Source organism: Cygnus olor, chromosome 1 (assembly GCF_009769625.2).
Source record: "Cygnus olor isolate bCygOlo1 chromosome 1, bCygOlo1.pri.v2, whole genome shotgun sequence".
NCBI lineage: Eukaryota > Metazoa > Chordata > Aves > Anseriformes > Anatidae > Cygnus > Cygnus olor.
In genome coordinates this window covers 142,806,132-142,816,708 of record NC_049169.1, presented here as the reverse complement: position 1 = coordinate 142,816,708, position 10,577 = coordinate 142,806,132, and the positions used below count along the sequence as shown (strand labels likewise).

Here is a 10,577-nt window from a genome sequence, read left to right as displayed (position 1 = left end):
GCCTTAATTACAAAGGGCCCTTTTAACTACAGGTCACAGGAGTTGGCTCACTTGACAGGAAATAAGGAAACAAGCTACCTTCCTGAAAAAAAAAAATAAAATAAAATCCAACTTCCACTCCTCAAATTAGTTAAATGAAGCTTATCAGCACTTGTTAGTTGATCCTTTGACAGTCTGTTAATTGCAGCTGGTACATTAAGTTATGTTATAACCAGCAGGACATATGATTAAAAAATAAATAAATCTACAGATATGCCACATGGCATGTGTTGGTGGAGAAAACAAAGTAAGAACATTGTTAATCTTTGCTGCAAATATTGCAGCACAAAAGACATTTATAGGACATTTTCCTCTTTCCTCTTTATTTTGTGGAATTAAATTGTGTTCTAACTGAAGGTAGTTCTTTGGATCAGAAAACAGCTTCTTTATAAAATGAGATTTGAAATAGTCTTTTTTTTTTTTTTTTTAATAAAAAGCAACATAAGCGACTCTGTAAATATAAGCAGCCTGTACCTATGGATGTTATATGTATAGTTTTTAACATACTGTTCATGACATATACTCTCAGTTGTATTGTTTTATTTACAGACAGTAATTTCTCACTGTTATTACTGAAGGCAAAGAAAAGAACATTAGCAGCATTAAGAAACCCCACAGCAGTTGTTTCTCCTTTGTAGGAAGTGACTCTACTGTATAACTGCTAGCAAAATAAAGGATCCAAAGGCACATCAAGGGGAAAAAACTGTTTTCATGTGTTTAACCTGTTAATTATAGTAATCTACACTACAGTGTAAGTATTGTAACCTGGAATGGGAAACGGGTGTTTGAAAGAATGAGCTGACTAAGACAAAAATGATTAAATCCACACTTTGAATGGATGATTTTCATATGTAATTTGAGCTACACATTCTTATGTTGTTTCATTTTCACATTTCCATACTCATCGGCATGTATCAAAGTGAAAGACTAGCTGAAACGAATGTTTTCTTACCTTCATCTGCTGGAGTATTTTAAATACTTCTCAAAGTCTAGAAGACATGTTCATCTGGACCCATAGCATGTGTTTTAAGAGACATTTCATGCTCAGTACAAAGGCAGGGTTTGAAAGTTTGGACATCCCAAAAATATTGCTTCTTTTTTATCTACAGAAGAACACACATAAATGCAATATTACTTTCATGCTCCTGAATATTCAAAGTTCCTTTTAATTATCATTGTCTTTCCATGAGATAAAAATAGTCAACAGGCTTCTCAGTGCACTCATAAGTGTCCTGAACACTGACAAATGTATCACACAAATCCCCTGCAGTTCCTTCAGGTCTGAAGGCCAAATTCTTTGTTCTGAAATGTATATAGTGCAAGCGCTGTCCCTCTTCCTATGTCACCCTTTGCTCAGAACAGAAAATAAATAAAGGCTATGAAAATATTACACCTGACCAGAGTGAAGAAATGGAGCTTGTGTGTCCCAGCAAAAAGAGTGGATGGTGAGAGAAGATGGAAGTGGCCAGATGGGAATGATGAGAGCTGGAAGAAGCCAGGACTGGGGCAGAAGGAAGGACGGGAGAGAACTTCCTCTCAATATGTTCTTCACGTGCTGAAATGTCTTGATTTGATGGTACATATGAGCGTGCTAGCAATCTCCCAAGAACATGAACTTCTGGAGTGAGACCACAGCCTGGTCCAGCTGTGAGGTTTGCTATTATTTAACTCCTGAAAGGATAAGCTCCCATGTCTAGGAATAAATGCAAGAATGCAAGAATGTTCACAGCACCTGTTGCTCTTTTCCAGGCCTCCCCACTTACTCTTCTTTGATTAGGTTCCAAGGCAACCTTTGGTCACAAATAGATGCTTGAGCCATGTTTCCAAGTGGGGGGTGGGTAGAAGAAGAGTCACTCTCTCTGCAGCTGCCAGGCCATTCACTGCCTCTGGCAGTCAGCAATCATTAACCAGCCACGCTCCTCCCATACCTTTTTCATAACTAGCTTGGGCTCTTCACACCATCCAGACCAGTGCCATTTCCTATGCTCCATACACGGATGCTACCTGTGCAGGATGAGCATGGGCTCACTGCCACCCAGCCATCTCCGGTATGGCAGCAGCCTCCCTTTCTACTTGGATTCCCTTCTTGTTTCCCTTCTCTGTTTTCAGGGCTGCTACCAGATGTACACCACACTCCGTGACTCAAAGTCGGACAATTCCAGTTACTATCCCCAAATTAATGACTACTCAAAATAGCAGACAAATATTCTGAGTGAGCTCCTCACCAAGATATTCACTGATTCATTGTAGAGGCAGCTGGTCACAACACCCTGTATTCAGGCTGCTAAAGCCTTTCTGTTATAGAAAATCCCTGTGACCTTTTCTTTTGAGAGTCTCTCACACTTCTGTTGTCTGTAGAAGGTGTTTTATATTCAGCAGAGGAAATCCCCTCGGGCCACAGAAGTGTCTTCTCTTTGTCCCATGAAATTCCATTTAGGATGCAAAGTGACTAAAACTGCCATTAGCCTTCTCTTATTTTTATCTCTTGGGAAAACCCGGGTGGGCTCCAGGCTGCAGGCCAGGCTGAGCACTGCCACGACTGTGAGCATTGGTACTGCCATGACCAAGAGACACACCGGCACACTGGGTCAGCAGAACCAATGAAAATGAAAAGGCAAGTGAAAAAGAGAACAAGTATGGCCTTACTCCATTTAGACACTTGCATTAAGAAAAGTTCCCAATGAGCAGCTTCCATCCCCAAACCACCCCCTTAAATCCTTAGCTCAGGAAATAAGAGTAAGGCAAGCTCAGCTAATGTGTATAGTTCTTGGTAGCTTTTGCAATAGCAATGTGACCTGCACCACAGAAGGTTCAGGACTCACATGTAACTTAAGATACTGGAAATACAGAAAAAGGAGTGCTAAAATAACATTTTAATATTTACATAATTTACAACACAGCCAACTTTAAATCAGCTTTTCTGAGGCTGCAATAGATGGTACTTGAGAGTTATGAAATGCCTCTGAACCTTAATTCATCCCCCTTTATGTGAACGCACTCTGGTGCAAATGTGTTACATATGCTCATACTGCATTTTCCCATTTGCCTGTCTACATCAATATTCCAGGTGGATGTATCAGAGTAAGAGGATGTTAGCACATAGACCTAAAATGCTGGTATTTTAGTCCTACATGCTTGATTTTACAGTCCAATTAATGATTTTAATGTAACAGTTTATGAGCCTGGAGTGTCATAAGCTCTTGTACTCAGAAATAACATGTATTATTCACTAAAGCCAGTCTTCGTTCATGTATGTAATTCTTTGATTGAAAAAAACTACACCATTTAAGAATTTTGAAGAATTACACAGAGCCCATGGCAGCTTCACAATCCATATCATTAATGTGGTTTGTGTTGCATACTCATTTTATTATCCATATAGAGATATCCTTCTCAGAACTTTATGGAAGAATATTATTTGCTCTGGAACAAAAAACTGGAACATGTATCTTCACTGTTTAAGCAAAGGCCTATACTTCTAAGTGTGCTCAGGTATCAACTTTATCCAGAACTCCCAACTATCAGATTTTGGAGCGTACCACACATGTGTCAAGAAGGCCATATTCAGCTTTGACCCAAACTTTTCATAACTAGAGATATATGAGGAATAAATTTCTAGTTTAGAAACATTTCAGGCTTTAGTTTTATACCAATTCAGAGATAAATCATATTTTGCTTTCAGAATTTCTCATGACTTCAGATTTCTGGGATTTTTTGAACCTTCACAGAGGCTTCCTAAATGAAACACACTCTCAGAAACTTGGCAGATGATGAGTAAAGTTGACGTGATTCCTGCTAGCTTCACTTCAGTTCACTCCAGAATAGCAGCAGTTCAAAGACTCATGCACATACCTTAAAATGTTTTTAACCTAATGTAGTAATCTTTCTCTCTATACAGTAGAAAGGTCCTTGTATCTATATTTGAGCAAATAGACTAGCTTCTCCAGTCCTTTATTACAGTAGCTTTGAAGGGAGATTCCTGGTAATACAAAAACGTGAACTGAGTTTCTAATGACTAAATGCATTTGTAAAAGATTTCCGGCTAAGATGGTCTTCTGCAGCATGGGGAGGCACTAAGCACTGCGCCAAGCCTTACAGGAACATGCCTCCTCCTACTTGCTATTTGCTTCCAGCAGGGAGAGGGCTAAGAACGCACTGCAAAGCCCCAGCCACATCGACACTCAGCAGCACGTGTCAGCGTGGCATTCAACAGATAAACTGAGGCTCTGGTGACTACCCTACCTCTTACTGACAATTAAAAAGACATACAGCCAGAGACACTGGCACCAGGGCAGAGGCTCAGAAGCCATGCTGCTCAGAGGACGGCTCAGCCTCTCTGTGGATATAAACAGGGCAGAAATCACTTTTACTAATTGCAGTGGATACCATGAGATCTGTATCACCACTCTTTCGGAAACGAAATGCAGGTAATGAAACCAGCTGAAATGAAGACATTACCAACTTGTGACACGAATAACACACACATGAATAGAAATGTCTCACATGGAATTCAGGACAACTGTCAGTAACTATCATTCAAATCATTTTCTCTCTTTTGTTCCCCAAATAATTCCTTTTCCTATGGCAAAAGCAGTTGCCAAAGTGAATTTGAATTCTGACATGGCATGTACACATATTTGTGTTTTAAGTCTGCTGTATGGTCCTGCTGGTGAGTCTGGATGAGATTTACTTGATTTTTGATTGTTTGTCGTGTTTACTTTAAGATGAAATATATTATGCCCCAGAATTATCTTTTTCCTTCCAGAAAGTAGCCCAAGTTAATGAGTTGTAGAAGAGGGCACCTGTGTTAACTCTAAGCGAGCGAATTAGAGAGTTCTTTAAGGGCTTCACCATGTTTCACCAGAAATACAAACACTTAAAGTTAGTGATGGTGTATGGTCTTGGTGTTGATGATGCAACTCCTGACGGTAATTTTCTACTGCTAATGCAGATAAGTTATGACATTCTTGTCCCCAGGTTTCCTTCTTTCCAGTTTATACATACTTTTTGAAACTAACATATGTCTTATCTTTTACTATATAGGTTAGTTGTTATCTGTTTTTTTTTTTTTTTTTTCCAGAAAGCTTGTTAGATTTTTACAATAACATTTATGCTTTTCTGATCAAAATGTTCTAACATAGGAAATATATGCTTTTTGTTTAGGCTGTTGTGTTTTGGGCTGTTTTTAATCTTAAGTTCATTTCTCTTTAGAAATTGTCTTCTCCCAACACACTTGGCTGTACATAGACAGAGCTTACAAGGTGTGCTAAAATTGAAATATCAAAGAGAACTGTTGAAATGAGATGCTTGTGAAATGTGTGCAATTATCTGCTATTAACTCATCTGGAATCCTGAGATGAGCAAACTGTGATTTTCAATGTGTCATTACATTGTTGCTTCAATGGGTTGTTCAACAGCTCAATTTAAAAAATACTCAAGAAATAATCATTACAAGAGGTAATCCTTCCCATTTGATTCAAATAAATCTGTTCCAACATTAGGCTGACATGATCATGGATCTCATGAGGTTTCAGTGCTTTGTTTGCATTTGCTTTACAGTATTTACTGCTGATTTTGTTGTCAGGTGCTTTATTTCTGATAAGACATCTCGGATTCTGTTTTCAAATTATGTGGAGAAGCATGAGGGATAATGGCTACCATTTCTGTTTTCTTGCTTTAAGCTACACAGTGGTGTTCTTTACACAGAGACCAAGCAAAGTGGTTATTTTCTTATTATGGTGCTACAACATTTTTATGCTCTGGATAATTCTGCCTTTTCTGGTGTCTATTCAGCTGGAGTTACTCCAGGAGATCTACCAGTAGGTAGACCTATTTTGTGTTTTTCATTTGCAATTGTTAGATTTTCTGTGGAAAATGGTCAACAGTATTCTGGAGTTATCCTTCTTCTGTGGCTTTCTTCTTTTGCTACTCAATAGACAGAAACTCTTTATCAAGCATGTTAAATATGTAAATGTACTCAATGATTTCTGTTCTTAACCACATAGCTCTTTTCCCACTATTTTTCACTGTTCTAAAAAACAATTCTGTGAAATGATTTCCAAAAATTGCCATGGTCAGACACTGCCTATCTCAACTTGATTGCCTTTTGCCCCTACACTTATTTAGCAAGAACTGTTTGTTGAAAAAATAATTGCAAGATTCCTTTTTTTTTTTTTTCCCCAACTGGGCGCTGTTCCACTCTCTTGTGACCCTGAAGTTTTTGCTATTGAGCAATCAATTTGCAGAAGTTTGTACTGATACTTTAGGTTCTAAACATAAACTATATCAGTATTTTTGATTATGTGGTGATTTGACTTCTAGTTAATGACTCCAAGTTACTGTAATGATTGTGCTTTGCATATGTTGGGTCCTTCCTTTATAATCAACGTAAACATCCAATTGTTTTGGTCAGACAACTATATTTCAGGGAGTCAAATGAAGAAAGACATGAGAAGTCTTCTAGCAGGTGAATATGTGTTGGTGCACACATGTGGGAAGATACTGCTAGCAATCTTTAGGGATGAGGGATCAGCCAGCAGTTGTATATGTACTGGAGGTTATGATAAGGTGGGTGAAAGATAAAGATGAATAAGAATAGAGGAAGAAAAAAATAAAGCAAACAAAAATGCAAAATAAAAAAAAAAAGGGAAGAGAGTGGTGAAGTAAAGAAAAAAATGAGGAAAGGAAAAGAGAAGTGGAGATACTACAAGAAGTGCCTGTAGCATCAGGCCACAGTCAAAGAAAAGACAAAATAAGGTTGTCACCTACCTTTCTAGGAAACCAAGTGCAACTGGGTGAAAACTTCAGAGCAAAGTGTACTATTAGATAGAATTAAATAGTACACTTCAACAAGGAAAGCATGCCTATATGTCATAGTTTGTGTTGAGTTGTGAGACTGTGTCTGAGGTAAATGATGAAAAACAGCCTACATCAGTTTGGTGCAACCCAAATATTAGACATTGGGCCAAGAGTGTCAGCAGGAATAAATGACAAAATAAAAATAAAAATCCCATGCTAAAAGACACATCCTTCCAAGACTTTCCTGCATAAGGAAAATACTATAAATTATTCTGTTACCATTTTACACACTGACTGCTCTTCACTCATTTCCTGTGTGAAAACAATGCACAGTAAATACAAAGCAGCCCAGTTCACTCATACTGTTCCAAGTGGACCAAGTGACCACGAAGATATGTGTTAAGTGTGTTTATTTGGGAAGCTGGAACAGAGGGGCTGTAAAATCACAGCCTAGCTTCCTGCATAGTAGCATTCTTGCCCAAGAAAGCAATCCCCTCACAACATAAATTACCAAGGGCTGGCCTCCCTGTGTGGGTGCTAATGGGGTGTAGGTGCAACTGTTTGAAGAACAGACTTAACATAATGAAAAAATGCAGGTGTTTGAATTACTAAAGTACTCACAGAGGAACTGCACCTGCCAAGAATAGGCATAGGTACATGAACACATAATTTGTGGCTGCACGAATGGATACCCAGTAGAGACCCTTTTAATAATTTACCACTGAGTCTGTGCAATAGAGTGTCTTACACTGGGAATAGCATCCAAGCATGAAACGGCAAAAAGAAACAATTTGCTGCTCTGGTAAGGCTAGTTTACTATGAAGAAAACTTTGCTTCTTCATTTCATTGCTGTGCACTCTTCACAGATTGTGTGTAAGGTATTGTAAAGTGAGCAGCCCTGTTTTCAAAAACTCATCTAATGACATCTGTAATTTTAAAAGTGTAAATGCCACATTCACCATGAAATTCAGGAGCAGGGACTCAACTTACCAGAGGTATCTACCATCCTAGTGTTTCTCTTAGCTCATCAGTGTATCCCAGGGCATCATTTGTTGGCTTACTGACAACAAATAAAGAGGCTGGATCTCTGGAGAGACTATATGAAAATGCACAGATTTTATCTTCTAGGGTGTTGGTTCTAGATCAGTCCAGACTAGTGGTGAAGGAAAGTTGCTTTTGTTGAATGATGGGCATTCAGCCGTTTATGTGAAGTGAATCTGTTAGTCTCAGATGAATCTATAGAAATGGATGTGCATCACAATGACTACAGGTGGTACTTCTCAGCAGTAAACCCTGAAGATATGTGGAACAGCAGCAACTATACCAAATGTAAGCAGGGATCCCTGCAAGTCAGAGGACTGGGGGAAGCACTATCTGCTTTTTTGCCTTTCAAGTATTTGCTCCATGCACAAATGCTTACTTAAATACTCAAGATTTTTTTTTTTTTAATCATAAGCAATAAATATGTTTCTTTTCTGTCACCCTTGTTCATTTTTCTCTCATGAAATAGCAGTATGGCAATGTTAGATGCATTTTGGTAGTCCCAGGTGAATCAGGGCCCTCAGTGATAAGCACTGATTACTGTATTGGGGAAAATGAGACCAAGTTATATTTGTGTACATAAAGATCTCATAACAGTGACTGAAGAATAGTTTAAGAACTGTATTAAAAAAACAACAACACCAAAAAAAATGATAGGGAATGTTTTATTTTGTTCTTGGCTTTGAAAGCAGTGCAACGAAAAGGCTCCAATTGGAAACAAAAACTGCATAATGATGTTTTTATCTCTAAATAAATCTTATGTTAATAAGGACCACTAGCACTGTCGTTAGAAAGGCCAAAACATTCTAACCTCTGCAGTTCAAAAGAAAAAAAAAAAGGAAAGAAAAAAAAATTTAAAACAACAAGAGTATTTAAAGTTCTTTTTGGAATGAAAGGAGAAGAAGGAGCAGGAGGAGGAGGGGGAGAAACAAAAGAGAAACTCTGTCTTTCAGTTCCAATAGTTCTTGATGTTTAAAATCTCTGAAGTTTTCTTATGTGTTATGAAAAGCTACAAATTTATCTTTTGCCATTTTCCCAAGGGAAGCTGACCCAAATCCACCAGCAGCAGTTGAAAAGGTTTTTCCAAGCTTTATCAAATGGCCCCAACAGAGACCAGCTTAAAATTAAAAGCTTCCCCTACCAGAGGGAATATATGTGACTTTAATAACTGAAATGTGTTTTTACTTTCTATTACAGGGGTCAAAAGGTTTCTAAACAAACCAAATTTATCAATTATTTAGAGCTGATTTCTTCTGAAGTGGTATTTCTAAGATATTATTTGGTGGATAAATTCAATGTTCTAAGGCCAGCAGCAGCATTTTATTCATAACAAATTTCTCCTAAACTGAATTTGCTGGGGCAACTTAATTTTCACTATCGTGTTTGCACTGTAGAAATATCAACTGAAGTGTTATAGGGCCTAACTAGTGGGCTTTTCAAAGAGAAATTCCATATAAGCATGCTTATTCAGCACCACCCTGCTTGCCATTTATTGCTTAAGAAATGAACTGGTACACTGTGTCTGCAGTAGAATTCCTTTAGCTGCTGAAATATCCTTAAAAACCACAAGGCACCTTTAAAGTCAGGAAACAATATCTTAAACTACATTGTCACCTTCACAGCAAAAGAAAATAAGATAACTGTCAGAAGTTTGTTAAAGACATTTTAAAATGAAAGACATGCATGCATAGATGCACACATTTTCTTAGCTTTCTTTGAGAAACACTTTATTTAGGTTGTTGCGGAAGGGAATTAACAGTAAATTTAGAAAGAGGCCATTCTTAATACCTAATAGGGTTCACTGACCACGTAAATACTCTGTTTGTTATACATTAGCTAGACATACATTGGGTTTCTGCCTAAAGTCTGCCATTTGGTGCAAGCAGAAGACTTTACGGAACAGTTCATAAATTCATGTGGAGCCCTGTTAAATGAAACCAACCATCCAAGAGCTGACATTTTGCCATCTTTAAAATAGCTGCCTCTCTTGCAATAAAACTTCAGGTTTATTTATGCAAGCAAATATGAAGTAGTAATGCAATCAAGGTGTTACGGTGACTTTTTTTTTTTTTTTTAGAGAAAGAATCTGACTATTAATAAACAAAAATGCATTGAATAGGTTCTTCTTATTTATACTTGGAAAAATTCTTTCTGAAAAGTCACATTAAGGAAGAGTGAAAGCATAATTTTGTGACCCCTGAAAACTGTCACTTTTTTCTTAGTGATACATGCTTTCAGAAACAAGAGTTATTACTGTAATAAGAGAAATAAGAGTTATTGCTATAACTGAAGAACAAACAAGTGAAAGCTCTTCTTCTGCCTTCTGCCTCCCTTTACCCTTGGAAGAAAAGAATTCTTCTCAAGCAGAAGAGATCAGCAGAAAAGACCAAAGTTAGCCAAATTTGATCAAGGCTGGGCTCGTAAGGTGATAAGGAGTATTTTAATCCCAGGGGACTGACCCTGCTTCTATTTCATCTCTGGCTAAGATTACTAGTGAAATTTTGAAATGGTTGGAGCAGGTTGTAAGATGAGGACTTTCTGTTATTTCAGAAGACTCTGCCCTGAAAAGGACAGATTTAAGCTTGAATTGAATGATACATTGAGACTGAGCATTTTTGAGTACAAGGTGACAGTAAACTGATGAAATGGGCAACATGAGCTTTGGGCCACTGCTCAAAGAAGTTCAAAGGAGATCATTC

At 37.8% G+C, this 10,577-nt stretch overlaps 1 long non-coding RNA gene across 2 annotated transcripts in view; it reads right to left on the bottom strand.

Annotated features, from left to right (window-relative positions):
* Positions 1 to 997: 997 nt before the first annotated feature.
* The window catches only part of LOC121059593, a 126,757-nt gene continuing 117,177 nt past the window's right edge, over positions 998 to 10,577 (bottom strand). For both annotated transcript variants that reach the window (XR_005814587.1, XR_005814588.1), the window contains exon 5: positions 998 to 1,142. This is a non-coding gene — a long non-coding RNA (uncharacterized LOC121059593). The remainder of the gene's footprint in view (positions 1,143 to 10,577) is intronic.